This window comes from Symphalangus syndactylus, chromosome 23, assembly GCF_028878055.3.
Source record: "Symphalangus syndactylus isolate Jambi chromosome 23, NHGRI_mSymSyn1-v2.1_pri, whole genome shotgun sequence".
NCBI lineage: Eukaryota > Metazoa > Chordata > Mammalia > Primates > Hylobatidae > Symphalangus > Symphalangus syndactylus.
Genome location: NC_072445.2, coordinates 70,531,556 through 70,544,953, shown reverse-complemented (window position 1 = coordinate 70,544,953; position 13,398 = coordinate 70,531,556). Strand labels below are relative to the sequence as shown.

The following is a 13,398-nucleotide window of genomic DNA, read 5'->3' as shown; positions in this document are numbered from 1 at the left end:
AAGGAGTTCATCACTCCTAAGGGGAAGATAGTACCTCTCTGTCTTGTCCAGATGTGACACCTGGCAGAGCTGCCTAGAAGACACCAGTGCCCCAGGCGCCAAGTATGTAGAGTCACAACCCTGCATGCCATGTCTGGAGTCTGCCCTGGCTCTGGGCTTCCTGTGGTAGGTGATGACACAATGCCTTACTCCCTAAGCCTACTTGAGGCTTGGGTGTGAGTTATTTGTAGAGAAAAACATTCTTACTCATTCCTGGGGCTGTTCCTTCTGTTCCTGGGGAAAGAGTGGAGGAGCCGGGTTCCCGGTCCAGGCCCCACTTCCTGTTAAGCCCTTTAGCTCATTTCATCTGTTCCTCACCAGTTTCTAGAAGGTTTGCGAACTCTCCCCATGCAAAGTCTGGCTGTGGGGGCAGTGGGAGTTGCTGGAAATCAGACTTGAATGCCACACTTCTTCAGGAAACCAAGGTGCTTTCCTCTGTGTACAGCCAGCCAGTGGGTCACCAGCTCCCAAATTAGACACCGTGGATCCATGTGCTAGTTAGATCTTTACATCAGCCTGTGAGGTGGATGAGATCATCATGCTGTTTCAGAAGAGGAAGGTGAGACCCGGAGAGGACGCAAAGTGCCAAGGCTGGGGTGGGAATGCTGTTCTCAGGACAGCATGGCAAGGGTGCATTTGCTGGGTGCCCTGTGGGTGTGGCCACTTGGGAAGTGGCTGTGAAGCCATGTGGTGCACTGGATGAGGAGACGCTGCCTGCCTTTGGTGTCGAGCAGAGATCTCACCCCTGCTTTGTGAGTTTCTGAGTTTCTGAGTGACCTCAGCAAAGCAGCTTAACCTTTGAGCTCAGCTTTCTCATATGAAAACGGGGTTGAAAAATCTTCCCCACATTTATTATGCAAAAACAACTGATGGAGGAACATCTGCTGATGCTCAGCAAAATGTCTGTGTGGTGCTCATCATTCCACGCCTTCACCCTGAATGCCCAGCTTTTTACTCAGAGTCTAGGGGGGCAGCAGAGAGTTACTGAATATGCACGTGTGTCTACACTGCAGCCACGGGGAGGCGGAGAGAGGGGGATCCCCACCATGCTGGAGGCCTGGAGCCTGGACAGAGCCAGCTGGGGAAAGTGCCTTGGAATAGACCAACCTGGTGAGGGAGGTGGGGGGAGCACATGACACAACCCACCCTCCTACCATTCACATTGCAAAGCCCCAGAAATTCCTGGGCGTAACTTTTCCACCCCCACCCACCCTGTGTCTCTGTGGCTTCAGGCGCGAGATTGTGAGGCAGAGCCAACAGACAGAGCTGGGGACACTTGGAGCGGGTTCACAGTGGAGTAGAGCGTGAGATGCTAGACCCAGGCCTTTACCAAGCTGCGCGTCACTGGTAGAAAAGGACATTAGGAACACTAGGTAAAAAGCAAAACAAAAATAAATCTTACTTGGCATCTTTCCCATTATTGTTCAGTCGATGGTAGCTGTGATTCTATTTGCGTGTGTTACTATTTACTCTGCAAGAATGGATTTAGGCCAGAACATTTGCGGTCTGGCCGTGTAAGGCACCACAACAGTATCAATGAGCTGCCACACTCAGGATGATTTAGTTCTCTCCATTTTCTCAGATCTCATCACCCCCAATCCTCAGCTCCCTTGTGACCAAAGGTTAGCATTCTTCATGGAGTAGTTAGTCTGTGGACTGGGGGTGAAGCAAAGCCCTTCCATTCCCTGGGTCTGGAGACCCAAGGCCTCCGAAGCTCTGGCCTGGGCCATGCAGACCTTTCATGCGAGTGAGGGCAGGGCCTTCTGACACTGAGGCCCTGAGTTGGGGCTAAAAGTCACAGGTGGAGGGCACCATCTCCAGCAAGATTGCCCTCACTTCAGATGCCAGCTGCAAACTCCAGGGTCCCCAGGCCACCTGTATTTCTGACCAAGTGGGGGATCCCCTGACCCCTTCAGAGTCAATAATTCACCAGAATGACTCTCAGAACTCAGGAAAGTGCTACGTGTATGATGACAGTGTTACTACAAAGGACACAGCTCAGGACCAGCCAAAGGAAGGGACAGCAGGACACAGTCCAGGAGGGCCCGGAAGGCAAAGCTTCCATGTGCTCAAGACCCGTCATCCTCCCGCTACATCTATGCATTCACCACCTGGAAGCTCCACCAAGCTTTGGGGCCAGAGCTTTCACTGGGGATTCATGACACAGTCGTCACTGATTGAATCACTGGCCTGATGGTTGAACTTCATCTCCAGCCACCTCCCTTCCCTAGAGGTCAGTCTAAAGCCCTGATCCTCTAGTGACACATTGGTCTCTCCTGTATGACCGTCACCTATCCTGAAGCCACCCAGGCGCCCACCATGAGTGACCTGTTAGCATAAACTATCAGGGCCCACCATGAATAACAGAGACACTCCCATCAATTGGGAAGTCGTAAGGCTTTAGAGAATCTCTCCCAGAAGATGGAGACAAAGGCTAGCACAAGTCCTCATCACACGGGAGGAGTGTGGGTGTCGTGAGTGTGAGCGGTCTTGCTCACACAGGCACATGCCTCTGTTCTCTAGAGGACAAAAACTGCAGCTCCTTAGCATTTCATGCGAAGCCTGCCATCCACTGGCCTCACCCCTCGTTGCCTGACATGGGGCTTTTTCTGCAAGGCCGGTGCTCACGGCCCTCCTCAGGGAAATTCTCTCCAGCTCCCTGGAGCACGGCTGTCATTCAATCTTTGGTGTAAACAGCGTTTGACAGGCTTCTGTAATCATAATTATCATGACATAATTGCAACTTTTCTTCTCAATACAGTCCTTTTCTCCACTCGATTAAAGTGATATTTTGGTTACAAGTAACAAAAACCTGGCTTAAAGCACAAGGACATTTCTAGTTTACTTCAGTCCAGAGAGAGCTGGTCCCGAGGCATTTCAGCCACTCAGTGAGGCCATTGAGAACCAGCTTCTTTCTGTTCTGTCATCCCTAGAGAGCTGGGCTGTCTACCGAGCAGCCACCGTTTAACATGGACATAGGCGGCAGCTGCCTGGGAAAGCACTATGTGTTTTCACAACAGCGTTCCAGGTTCGCAAGAGGACTTTCTGCTCTTGCACCTCTCTTCCTTGTGGGGGGATATATTTCTGCGCAGCTGCAGCAGACATCCTACTGGATGGCAGGGTCTCCCCTGGCATTCTCCCCTGGCAAGGGGAGTGCGTGGCTGCCTCTGTTTGGACCATTCCTCAGAGCTACTGTACTGTTCCCGGAACATGATCAGGCTCCCCCGCAGGATGGTGGTGGGAATGGCTGGTGAGCCTTTGACACTGTGAGGTTGTGTAATGTGTTCTAAAACAACAGAGAGACATCAGAGCACGAGGAGGGAGGGAGGGAAGGAAGAAACAGGCAATGGTGGGACGGAGGAGCAAAGGAAACAAGAAAAATTTAAACCAGGCAGGAACACCAGGTCCTAGCGTGTAGGTACTTTTTGAGATGGAATGTACTTTACAACTAAACCCTATGTCAGATTCATGTTCATTTATCATGACTTCACTATATGCTGTAGTAGCTTAGTAGTTTTCAAAACTTTTTTTTTTTTTGAGACAGGGTCTTGCTCTGGAGTGCAATGGCACAATCTCAGCTCACTGCAACCTCCGCCTCCTGGGTTCAAGCAATTCTCCTGTCTCAGCCTCCTGAGTAGCTGGGACTACAGGCGCCCGCCACCACACCCGGCTAATTTTTGCATTTTGAGTAGAGATGGGGTTTCACCACATTGGTCAGGCTAGTCTCGAACTCCTGACCTCAGGTGATCCACTCTCCTCAGCCTCCCAAAGTGCTAGGATTACAAGCGTGAGCCACCGCGCCTGGCAGTTTTCAATCTTTTTGAAGCAAGCAAATTTTATATTGAAAAAAAAAAAACAACCTTGGTTTTTTGGTGTGTGTATGTTTTTATCATTTGATAGGTCAATATAAAACAAAGGCAATCCATTTTCAACCCAGAAGTGACTTACACCACATGCTTTGTCTAAGCCTTCATTTGCTCTCAGGAAAAATGTTCCTCACCTTTCTAGAATGAAGAGAAGTACTTTCTTTGGAGATTGACAGGGGCCAGAACAAAGTTAAGTAATGTACTCCTGAAAATGCAATTTTGTCGAAGGAGTAACTTCTCTCAGTCCTCAATGCGTGCAGTCATTACGGAAGTGCTGGGCAGAGTCAGGGAGTCTCAGCACCGTTCTAGAAAGCCCAGATTGACAGCCTTCCTTCCACTATGCCTGGGCTGGTGGGAGGGCAGGACTAAGTGGCGGGATCGCACCCCTCCCCGCAATGTCTAAAAGTGGAGCCAGGCTCAGCCGGGCAGTGGGTGGGGGTGTGTGGGTCTCAGCCAGTTTCAATGGTTTTGACAATGAAACTCACCTGGGTGTGTGTTATTTGGCTTTGTTCTTCAGATTTAGACCCTCCCCTAAGTCAAATTGAAACTCCCCAAACTGGTATCCTATAAGAGCTGACCCTTTAGTAATGTGCGCTTCAAATCATGTGAACTGAAACCTGTGGACTTCCCACAGCCCAGCGGGACCCGCCTCCCAAGCAGCAGACCCTGGAGCCTCGAGCTGACACGTCAGTCCTTGTGCTTCGTGCAGATTTCGAAGGAACTCCAGACAAACTTCATTCACTTCAAACCCCGTCCCCTTGACCTATTTCCAGTATCCAGAGGTAAAGCAAATCCTTCAATGTGATGCCCAAGTAAAACTATAAATATGCATATGTAATATATACAAATACAGAAAAATATATACATATATATGTGCACAAGTCTATATGTTTGCACATATGTATATGATCTTGAATCATGCTTTTTCATTTAATAACATGACTTGCAGAACTTTCCACCTGCATATTTAGTTCATATCACTTTATTCCGTTTAATAGCTGCAAAACATCGATCTGGTCTCTTCTATTTGTTGATATGAGGGCTCAGCCCCCCACCCACCCCTCATTTCTTTGGCTTTGTAAATGATGCAATTAACGTTGATAGATAGATAGATAGATAGATAGATAGATAGATAGATAGATAGAGATATGTAGAAAGATATCTATGTATCTCTATGTATCTATTTTTATCTGTACTTAAAAACAAATATCTGTAGAGTGAGTTGCCTGAAAAAGGATAAGTGTATTTTCACAGGAATTACCTATTGCCCACCAAAATTGTTGTACAACTCACCCTCTCACCAGCAGTGCAGGAAACTGTCTGGTAAACCTCATCAATGCTGGGTTTTATTAAGCTTTATTTATTGCCAATGCTATGTAAATAGCCAGTTATACAGCACTAGTATTTTGCTTTCCATTTCCTTAATTATGAGTGTAACTGAGAAATCTGTCTCATGTTTAATGGTCAAGAACTGGCTTTTGATAGCCTCTATTTTTCAGTAGACTATTTCCCCTTTTCTTTACTGATACGACAAAGCTCTCTTTACAATAAGGAAAGACACTCATGGTTGGTCACCTGCCTTGCAAAACTTTCCTAAGTATATTGTTTCTCTTTTCGTTTTGTGCGTTTTATATGTAAAAGGTTAAGCTTTTTGTGAAGTTTGTTAATAAATGTTATTACTTCTGGCATTCCTGACCTCTTTCATCATGACTATTTTTCCAATCACTCATCTTTTTTTTAGCCCTTATGATTCCAGCTCCTTTTAACATATGAAACCGCTTTTGAAAGATGGTGGTTGCTAATTCATGAAGCCGTTGACTCCCCAGATGACGTTCCTGTGAAACGCTTGGCAGTTGCAAGAGGAACTTGGGTCCTCAGTGCCATTTACCAAGGTTGACAAGGTCAAGTGGCATTACCGTGTCATCGTCACATCAGTATTTGACTGCGGAAGCTGAAAGCCCATTAGATAATTACATAAACATTCATGGTAACAAATACTGTTTCCTTATATTTTATTATGAAAGATTCCCGGGCTGTTGCAGTCCTATTTATATCTATAATTTCTCTTATTCAACTGCAGTGTCATTGCCTTTTTGTTTAATTGGGGTAATAGTCCTTTCACTGAAATACTTTGGAGGAGTGTTGTAAAGTCTGCTGAGAAAATTTCTGTGAAAAATTTTAAAGATATTGGGGGCAGTGTCTTCCAAACAGATTCTTCTCTGATGCCCTGGGCCCAGACTTCTCTTTCTGTTTTCATTCATAATTTGTCATTTCTTTTGAGAATGTTTCAAGTCATGCTAAAGATCACTATGATGGGAACATTTATCTCCTCAATCACACCAGATACTACATTATTTTTTTACTTTTCTATAATTTCTATCCTTATGTAATGAACACTTAATAATTTTACACGTTCAAAGAACAATGGATGTAGGAAAAGATCAAATAACAATAGTGTGAAAATTTAACTTTTCTTGAGCACCCAGGAAAGATCCCTGGGTTTATTGATTTTGAAACCAGTGTGGGAGGGTGAGAACATGATGAGAGATACCCTATGCAGAATCCTGAACTGACCAGGGACCCTAGAGAGATCATTTGGTCTGACACCTTTTCTCTATTCATGTGAAACAAAGGCCTGGACCCTTGATCGGGGTCACTCAGTAAAGTAGTGAACAAGCCCCCATGAAAGCCCAGGTCCTCCCATTTTCAGCAGGGTGTTCCCTATTCTACCACGTTCCTCCTCTTGTATAAACTAACACTCTGCTTTAAGTATGTTTAGAAACCTGTAGTCTAGAGCAGCAGTCCTCAACCTTTTTGGCACCAGGGACCAGTTTCATGGAAGACAATTATTCCACTGACTGGGGCAGGGGAGGGGGGTGGTTTCCAGGTGATTCAAGTGCATCGCATTGATTGTGCACTTTATTTCTATTCTTATTATTATATTGTAATATATAATGAAATAAGTATACAACTCACCATAATGTAGAATCAGTGGGAGCCCCGAGCTTGTTTTCCTGCAACTAGATGGTCCTATCTGGGGGTGATGGGAGACAGTGACAGATCATCAGGCATTAGATTCTCATAAGGAGCATGCAACCTAGAGCCCTTGCACGCACAGTTCGCAATAAGGTTTGTGCTCCTATGAGACTCTGATGCTGATGCTGATCTGACAGGAACGAAGGCAGTAATGTGAGTGATGGGGAGCAGCTGTAAACACATATGAAGCTTCACCCACTCACCCACCGCTCACCTCCTGCTGTGCAGCCTGGTTCCTAACAGGCCATAGACCGCTACCATCCATGGCCTGGGGGTTGGGGATGCCTGGTCTACAGTGAAGTAAATATCCTAGTTCCCTTGAGAAGGAGTCTCCGTTAATGTGGAGTCGCGGAGTTTTTGGAGAAGCTGCGGACCTGCCCCCTCAGTTCCAGCCACACAGCTGCTCAGGGCCTGTTTGGTGCTTGCCATACTCCTGGCCCAGGACAGGATCCCACAATGGTAACAAAGGCTGCCAATCACTGAGCAACTACAACGTGTGCTGGGCAGGAGCTCTGTTGCTTCTAATTCTCACCACAATGCTGCAAAGGAGGGATTGTTCACTCCATTCTGTGACGAGGATATTGTACGGGTTGTGCCGTGTCCCCTAAAAGGGGAAGTCCTTACCCCCAATACCTCAGAATGTGACCTTATCTGGAAATAGGGTCATTGCTGATGTAGTCAGTGAAGCTAAGATGAGGTCGTGCTGGAGGAGAGTGGGCCTCACTCCGTAGGGCTGGTGTCCTTCTAAGGAGAGGACACAGACCCACAGAGGGAAGTCCATGAGATGACACAGGCAGAGACGCAGCGACGCGCCTGCAAGGTGGGAGCACCGAGGATTGTCAGCCACCACCACAAGAGGTGAGAGGACGACTCTGCCAGCACCGTGGTCCGGGGCTGCCGGCCTCCAGGACTGGGAAATAATACACGTCTGTTGCTTTAAGCACCCAGTGTGTGGCAGTTTGTGGAGGACGACCACGGGAAACAGATTCAGACGCTGAAGCTCGTAAAGTAGAAGACATGCTCAGGGCCACTCAGCCAACAGGTGGGTTCAGCCAGGGCTCAGACGGAGGAATTGGTTTCTTCTCTACTCCACACGACCCATCTCATCCCAGATGACCAGGGCAGACACTTGACGGCAAGGCCAACCACTGCTACCCCAGGGAAGAGAACATAGAGAGGCGGAGGGAGGAGAGCGCCCTTCCTTTGCTGAGCTTGGCAGCTGTGCAGGCAGCCTGGCCCAAAGCAATCATTATCACATAGCATAACCACAGCTCCATCGCACAGCCAAGAACTCTCCATCTTAGGAATACAAAGTGAGCGAGACAAGGCTTAAAAATAATATTAGTAATAATAATAATATCAGAATAACCCTTCCAAGTGCGCTTTGCAGACAGCATCTTTTTTTTTTTTTTTTTTTGAGATGGAGTCTTGCTCTGTCGCCCAGGCTGGAGTGCAGTATTGTGATCTTGGCTCACTGCAACCTCTGCCTCCCGGGTTCAAGCAATTCTCCTGCCTCAGCCTCCTGAGTAGCTGAGATTACAGGTGCATGCCACCATGCCTGGCTAATTTTTATATTTTTAGTAGAGAAGGGGTTTCACCATATTGGCCATGCTGGTCTTGAACACCTAACCTCGTGATCTGCCCACATCAGCCTCCAAAGTGCTGGGATGACAGGCATGAGCCACCACACCTGGCCAAAAACATTGTCTTGTTTTAAGAGTTGTCACTTTGGCCAGGTGAGGTGGCTCATGCCTGTAATCCCAGCACCTCGGGAGGCCAAGGCGGGCAGATCACGAGGTCAGGAGTTCGAGACCAACCTGGCCAACATGGTGAAACCCCATCTCTACTAAAAAAATACAAAAATTAGCTGGGCGCAGTGGCATGTGCCTGTAATCCCAGCTACTCAGGAGGCTGAGGCAGGAGAATTGCTTGAACCCGGGAGGCAGAGGTTGCAGTGAGCAGAGATCATGCCACTGCACTACAGCCTGAGTGACAGAGCAAAATTCCGTCTCAGAATTGTCACTTTTTGAGACAGTCACGGTGAATGTCGCTGAGCCTGAGCAAATGCTGCTCCTTGCCAGGCTTTCTCAGGGGTCTGAGGCTCAGGGTGTAAGAAACTTTCCAAAAGACGCACAGCAGAGGATTGGGGATCTGGATGCTGACCTGTAGGACTGACTCCATGCCTCGTGCTGCCCTAACAGAAAGTCCTGGGAAGGGCTGAGCTCAGGATACGAGCTTTACTAGATGCAATAAATAGGTCACTGCTGGGCTGGTTCTCCTGAGGTCTCACTATCAGCTTTGGAGAAGATGCTTTTGTTGTTTCTGACTTTTGGCCCAGGAATCTTTATTAACTGCTGTGATCAGGAGAAAGAGCCTGTGACAAATTGGAGGGTTGCCTGCGGGGCTTCTAGCTTGCAGGGACAGAGAGATGCATAGAGACTGAGGGAAGCAAAGGTGCATGGGGGTGAAGGTGGTGCCTTCCCGTCTGCTGGTAAGCAAGAACAGCCCGTCCACAACAGCCTCCCTTCCAGATGCCTGGGGTTTGCTGCTTGGAACCAAGCACCGTAGTCATCTCCTCTCCCCTGTCCTTCCTGTTCCTCTGAAGCTGAAGTCACTTCCCTGGATGATGCCTGGATAGAAGCAGGCGGGAGGGGAAAGTGTCTTGGGTGGAGGGAAGCTTGTGAGATGAAAGAGGCCTCCTGAGGGGCTGTCAATCATCTAGGGCAATCTTTTTCTTTCTCTCTCTCTCTTTTTTTTTTTTTTTAAATTATGACGGATTCTCGCTCTGTCACCCAGGCTGGAGTGCAGTAGTGGCATCTCAGCTCACTGCAACCTCTGCCACCCGGGTTCAAGCAATTCTCCTGCCTCAGCCTCCCGAGTAGCTGGAATTACAGGCCAGCTAATTTTTGTATTTTTAGTGGAGATGGGGTTTCACCATGTTGGCCAGGCTGGTCTCAAACTCCTGACCTCAGGAGATCCGCCCGACTTGGTCTCCCAAAGTGCTGGGATTACAGGCAAGAGCCACCGAGCCCAGCCTTAAGGGCAATCTTTATCCTTTTCCAAGGTCAGTGAGTTGCATTCAAATCCCTCCTCAGAGAGCCTCTTCATAAGAAGATGCTATTTCATCCCATGCCCCCAGTCCTTTCCTCAGTGAGCCCAGACAGGCCTAGAACTGAGGCAGGATTTCTTCCAAAAGGATGAAAGTTTTGATGAGTGAAGTAAATATTTTCCCAATCAAAATGAAAAGTAAGAAAAGAAGAAGAGAAAGGAGAGAAAGAAAGAGAGAGATAGAAAGAAAGGAAAGAGAGAAAGAAAAGAAGAAAGAAAGAAAGAAAGAAAGAAAGAAAGAGAGAGAGAGAGAGAAAGAAAAGAAAGAAAGAAAGAAAGAAAGAAAGAAAGAAAGAAAGAAAGAAAGAAAGAAAGAAAGAGAAGGAAAGAAAGAAAGAAGAAAGAAAAGAAAAGAAAAGAGAGAGAGGGAGAGGAGGGAAGGGGAGGGGAGGTAAAGGGAGAAACTAAAAGGAAAACAGAGGGGAGGGAGAGAAAGGGAAAAGTCTGGAAACTTCCTAGGATGACCTGACTTCCCTCTAGCTGTCCTGCTCCCTCTCCCTCTGCCTCTTCCCTCCCCCCATCTCTGTCTGTCACTCTTGCTTTTGTTCTTGTGCTCTCTCTGTCCCCCCTCTGTCTCTCTTTCACTCTTTCTCTTTTGTTCTTGCTCTCTCTGTCTCTCTTTCTCCACCTCATTTTCCACTTTTTCACGTACCATGAAGCAGAAAAGAAACTTATCTTGAAAAGATTCATCCGGGACGAGGTGTCACCCACACACTGATGACTGTTGGGGGCAGGGTGATTAATTCTTTCACAGAGAGAAACTCCTCTCTGGGGAGAGTGGAGAGAGAAGAGGCGGAATTTTTTACTCACAGAGACTGACAAAATAAAATTAGAGAATTTGGGTCTAGAAGGCCAAGCAGTAAAAATAAATACGAAAAGAACATCCTCCTGGGATATTCCACAACCTGTGTCCTTCCCAACCCTACTGCCTTCTCTCCATGTCCCTGGAACCTCATGTCTAGGGGGAATTTTATCTGGGGCAGTAATGGGGAGAACAAGGTTCTAAAAAGAACTGTTACCATCAAGTACGAGTTTTGTATTTCAGACCTCAAGTCTGTGTGAACAATAACTGGAACCTTTTTGATATTCAATAACTGAAATTTATTTCTCCTCGAGTGCCCATTTCATCTGCTGGCAGAAGCTTGTTTTCAGCCACATCAGGCTCTCCAGCCCGCCCCACCCAGGACTTTGCTGACTCAAAGGCCGGATTGCTCTGTCCACAGCCTCCAGCACCCCCCGCTCCCTCTCTTGCTGGAGCCATGCTGGGTACCCAGAAACCTCACGCCCAGTCTTGGCCCATCTTCCCAAATATACTATTTCCATTTTTTCTTTCCTGGTAATTTCTTTACCCTGTGGCCATCCCCCCATTACTGCTGTACCTCGAGTCCCCTGGGGCTTCAGAGAAAGTCTGCTAACAACAGAAAAGGCAGAAGCCCTGAGCCCGCGTCACTCTGATCCTAAAGGAGAAGGAGAGCTCCTTAGTGGCTGCAGCCTATTTAACTTTTGTCTGCTTTCACGTGACTTCAGGACTCTGAAAGAACAAGCAAAAACCAGGATCTTGGCCCAGAACCAAAGTGAAATGGTATTTTTGCCCAAATATTAATAAACGCAAACGCACACCCCTGTTGTCCCTGTTGGACATGCTGTGGGACCGTGGATTTTCTCAATCACTAATGGGAGAAATGTAAATGGTAATCAGCTCTTGTGGTGGGTAACTTGGTGATCCGCAGCAAAAATCTTAAAACTTTTGAGCACTTATCACTTCTGCTTGGAAGAATTATAATCCTGTGCAAAAAGTTGCATATGCACCTAAAATGTATGTAGAGAATATTTAAGTACTGCTTAAATATTAGTTAATAATTCAACACCATCTGAAAGTCCCCAAATAGGGGATTGGCTGAATGTATTAGGGTACTTCCATACAATGGAGGAAACATCCAGCCATGAAAGTTTGCTGCACATGATATTTAACCATATTAAAAAGTCAATGATATATTGCTAAGTGCAAAATACAATTTTTTTTTGAGACACAGTCTCGCTTTGTCACCCAGGCTAGAGTGTAGTGGCAAGATCTTGGCTCACTGCAACCTCTGCCTCCGGGGTTCAAGCGATTGTCCTGCCTCAGCCTCCCTAGTAGCTGGGATTACAGGCACACGCCACCATGCCCAGCTAATTTTTGTATTTTTAGTAGAGATAGGGTTTCTCCATGTTGGTCAGGCTGGTCCTGAACTCTTGACCTCAAGTGATCCACCCTCCCTGGCCTTTCAAAGTGCTGGGATTACAGGGGTGAGCCACTGCGCCCGGCCTGTTCTTTTATTTTCATCAAATATTTTTCTCCAACAGAAAGCCCAGTAGAAAACAGTACAGTGTTAAGACTTCATGGCTAACACAAGCTCAAAGAATACTTCACAGAAATGAAAAACCATTTGTGTTCCACACCTGCCCAGGCTGGCAATGAGACAGGTGTTTTGTTTGTAAGCTGAAAGTTAAAGATTATACCTCTTGCTGAATTCGAAATGAGTTCACCAAAAAACAAAGCAAAACCTTCCAAAACAAACAAAAAATTCCACCACGTCCCGTGTGTTCAGTATTTCTTGCTGACTGTCTCACCCCTCCTCACTGTTCTTCCTATAAAATGGATCACTTGGCCCACAACCACATGAGCCAAACAGATCTCAATGATCACTGGCGACCTTGAAATCCAAGAATACAGGAACTGCTGAAGCCTGGGACCAAATCTGGGAAGGGAGAATTGAAAAGGACAAGAAAATCGTCCCACAAAGGACTTGAACATACACAGAAGTGGCATGTTAGAACAATATGGACACTGAAGAATCTTGAAGAGAAAATTGTAGTTGGGAAGTTTCTTAGTAAGGGGAGAGGGAGTTCGTACTATATACATTATATTAACATATTAACATTAATCAATATTAATTTCTGAAAGAATATACTTCACTAAAATGGAAAATGGTTTGATGTTGAAGAAATTGAGACATAAAAGAGAATACATTTATTTAACTTGGGGAGTTAGTTTCACTTTGGTTTATTTATGATATTTCAATATGTTGACTTTAATTTTTTTGGATACACTATATTTGTTCATATTTATGAGGCACATGTGACATTTTGTACATGCACAGAATGTGTAATGATCTAGTCAAGATATTGATCATTTCCACGTGTTGGGTACACATCAAGTCCTCTCTTGTGGCTATTTTGAAATACATAATACATTGTGTTAACTATAGTCACACTGCTCTGTTATCAAACATTAGAACTTATTAGATGGAAAGATACCCAGAACTTAGGGAGGCCAAGGCGGGCGGATCATTTGAGATTGGGAGTTCAA

General features: G+C 46.4%; 1 long non-coding RNA gene across 1 annotated transcript in view; it reads left to right on the top strand.

The window, feature by feature from the left end:
- LOC134735721 (uncharacterized) overlaps positions 1-5,886 on the top strand; it is a 40,418-nt gene extending 34,532 nt beyond the window's left edge. The window contains exons 4-5 of the long non-coding RNA XR_010119134.1: positions 4,540-4,687; positions 5,647-5,886. This is a non-coding gene — a long non-coding RNA (uncharacterized lncRNA). The remainder of the gene's footprint in view (positions 1-4,539; positions 4,688-5,646) is intronic.
- The last annotated feature ends 7,512 nt before the right edge of the window (positions 5,887-13,398 follow it).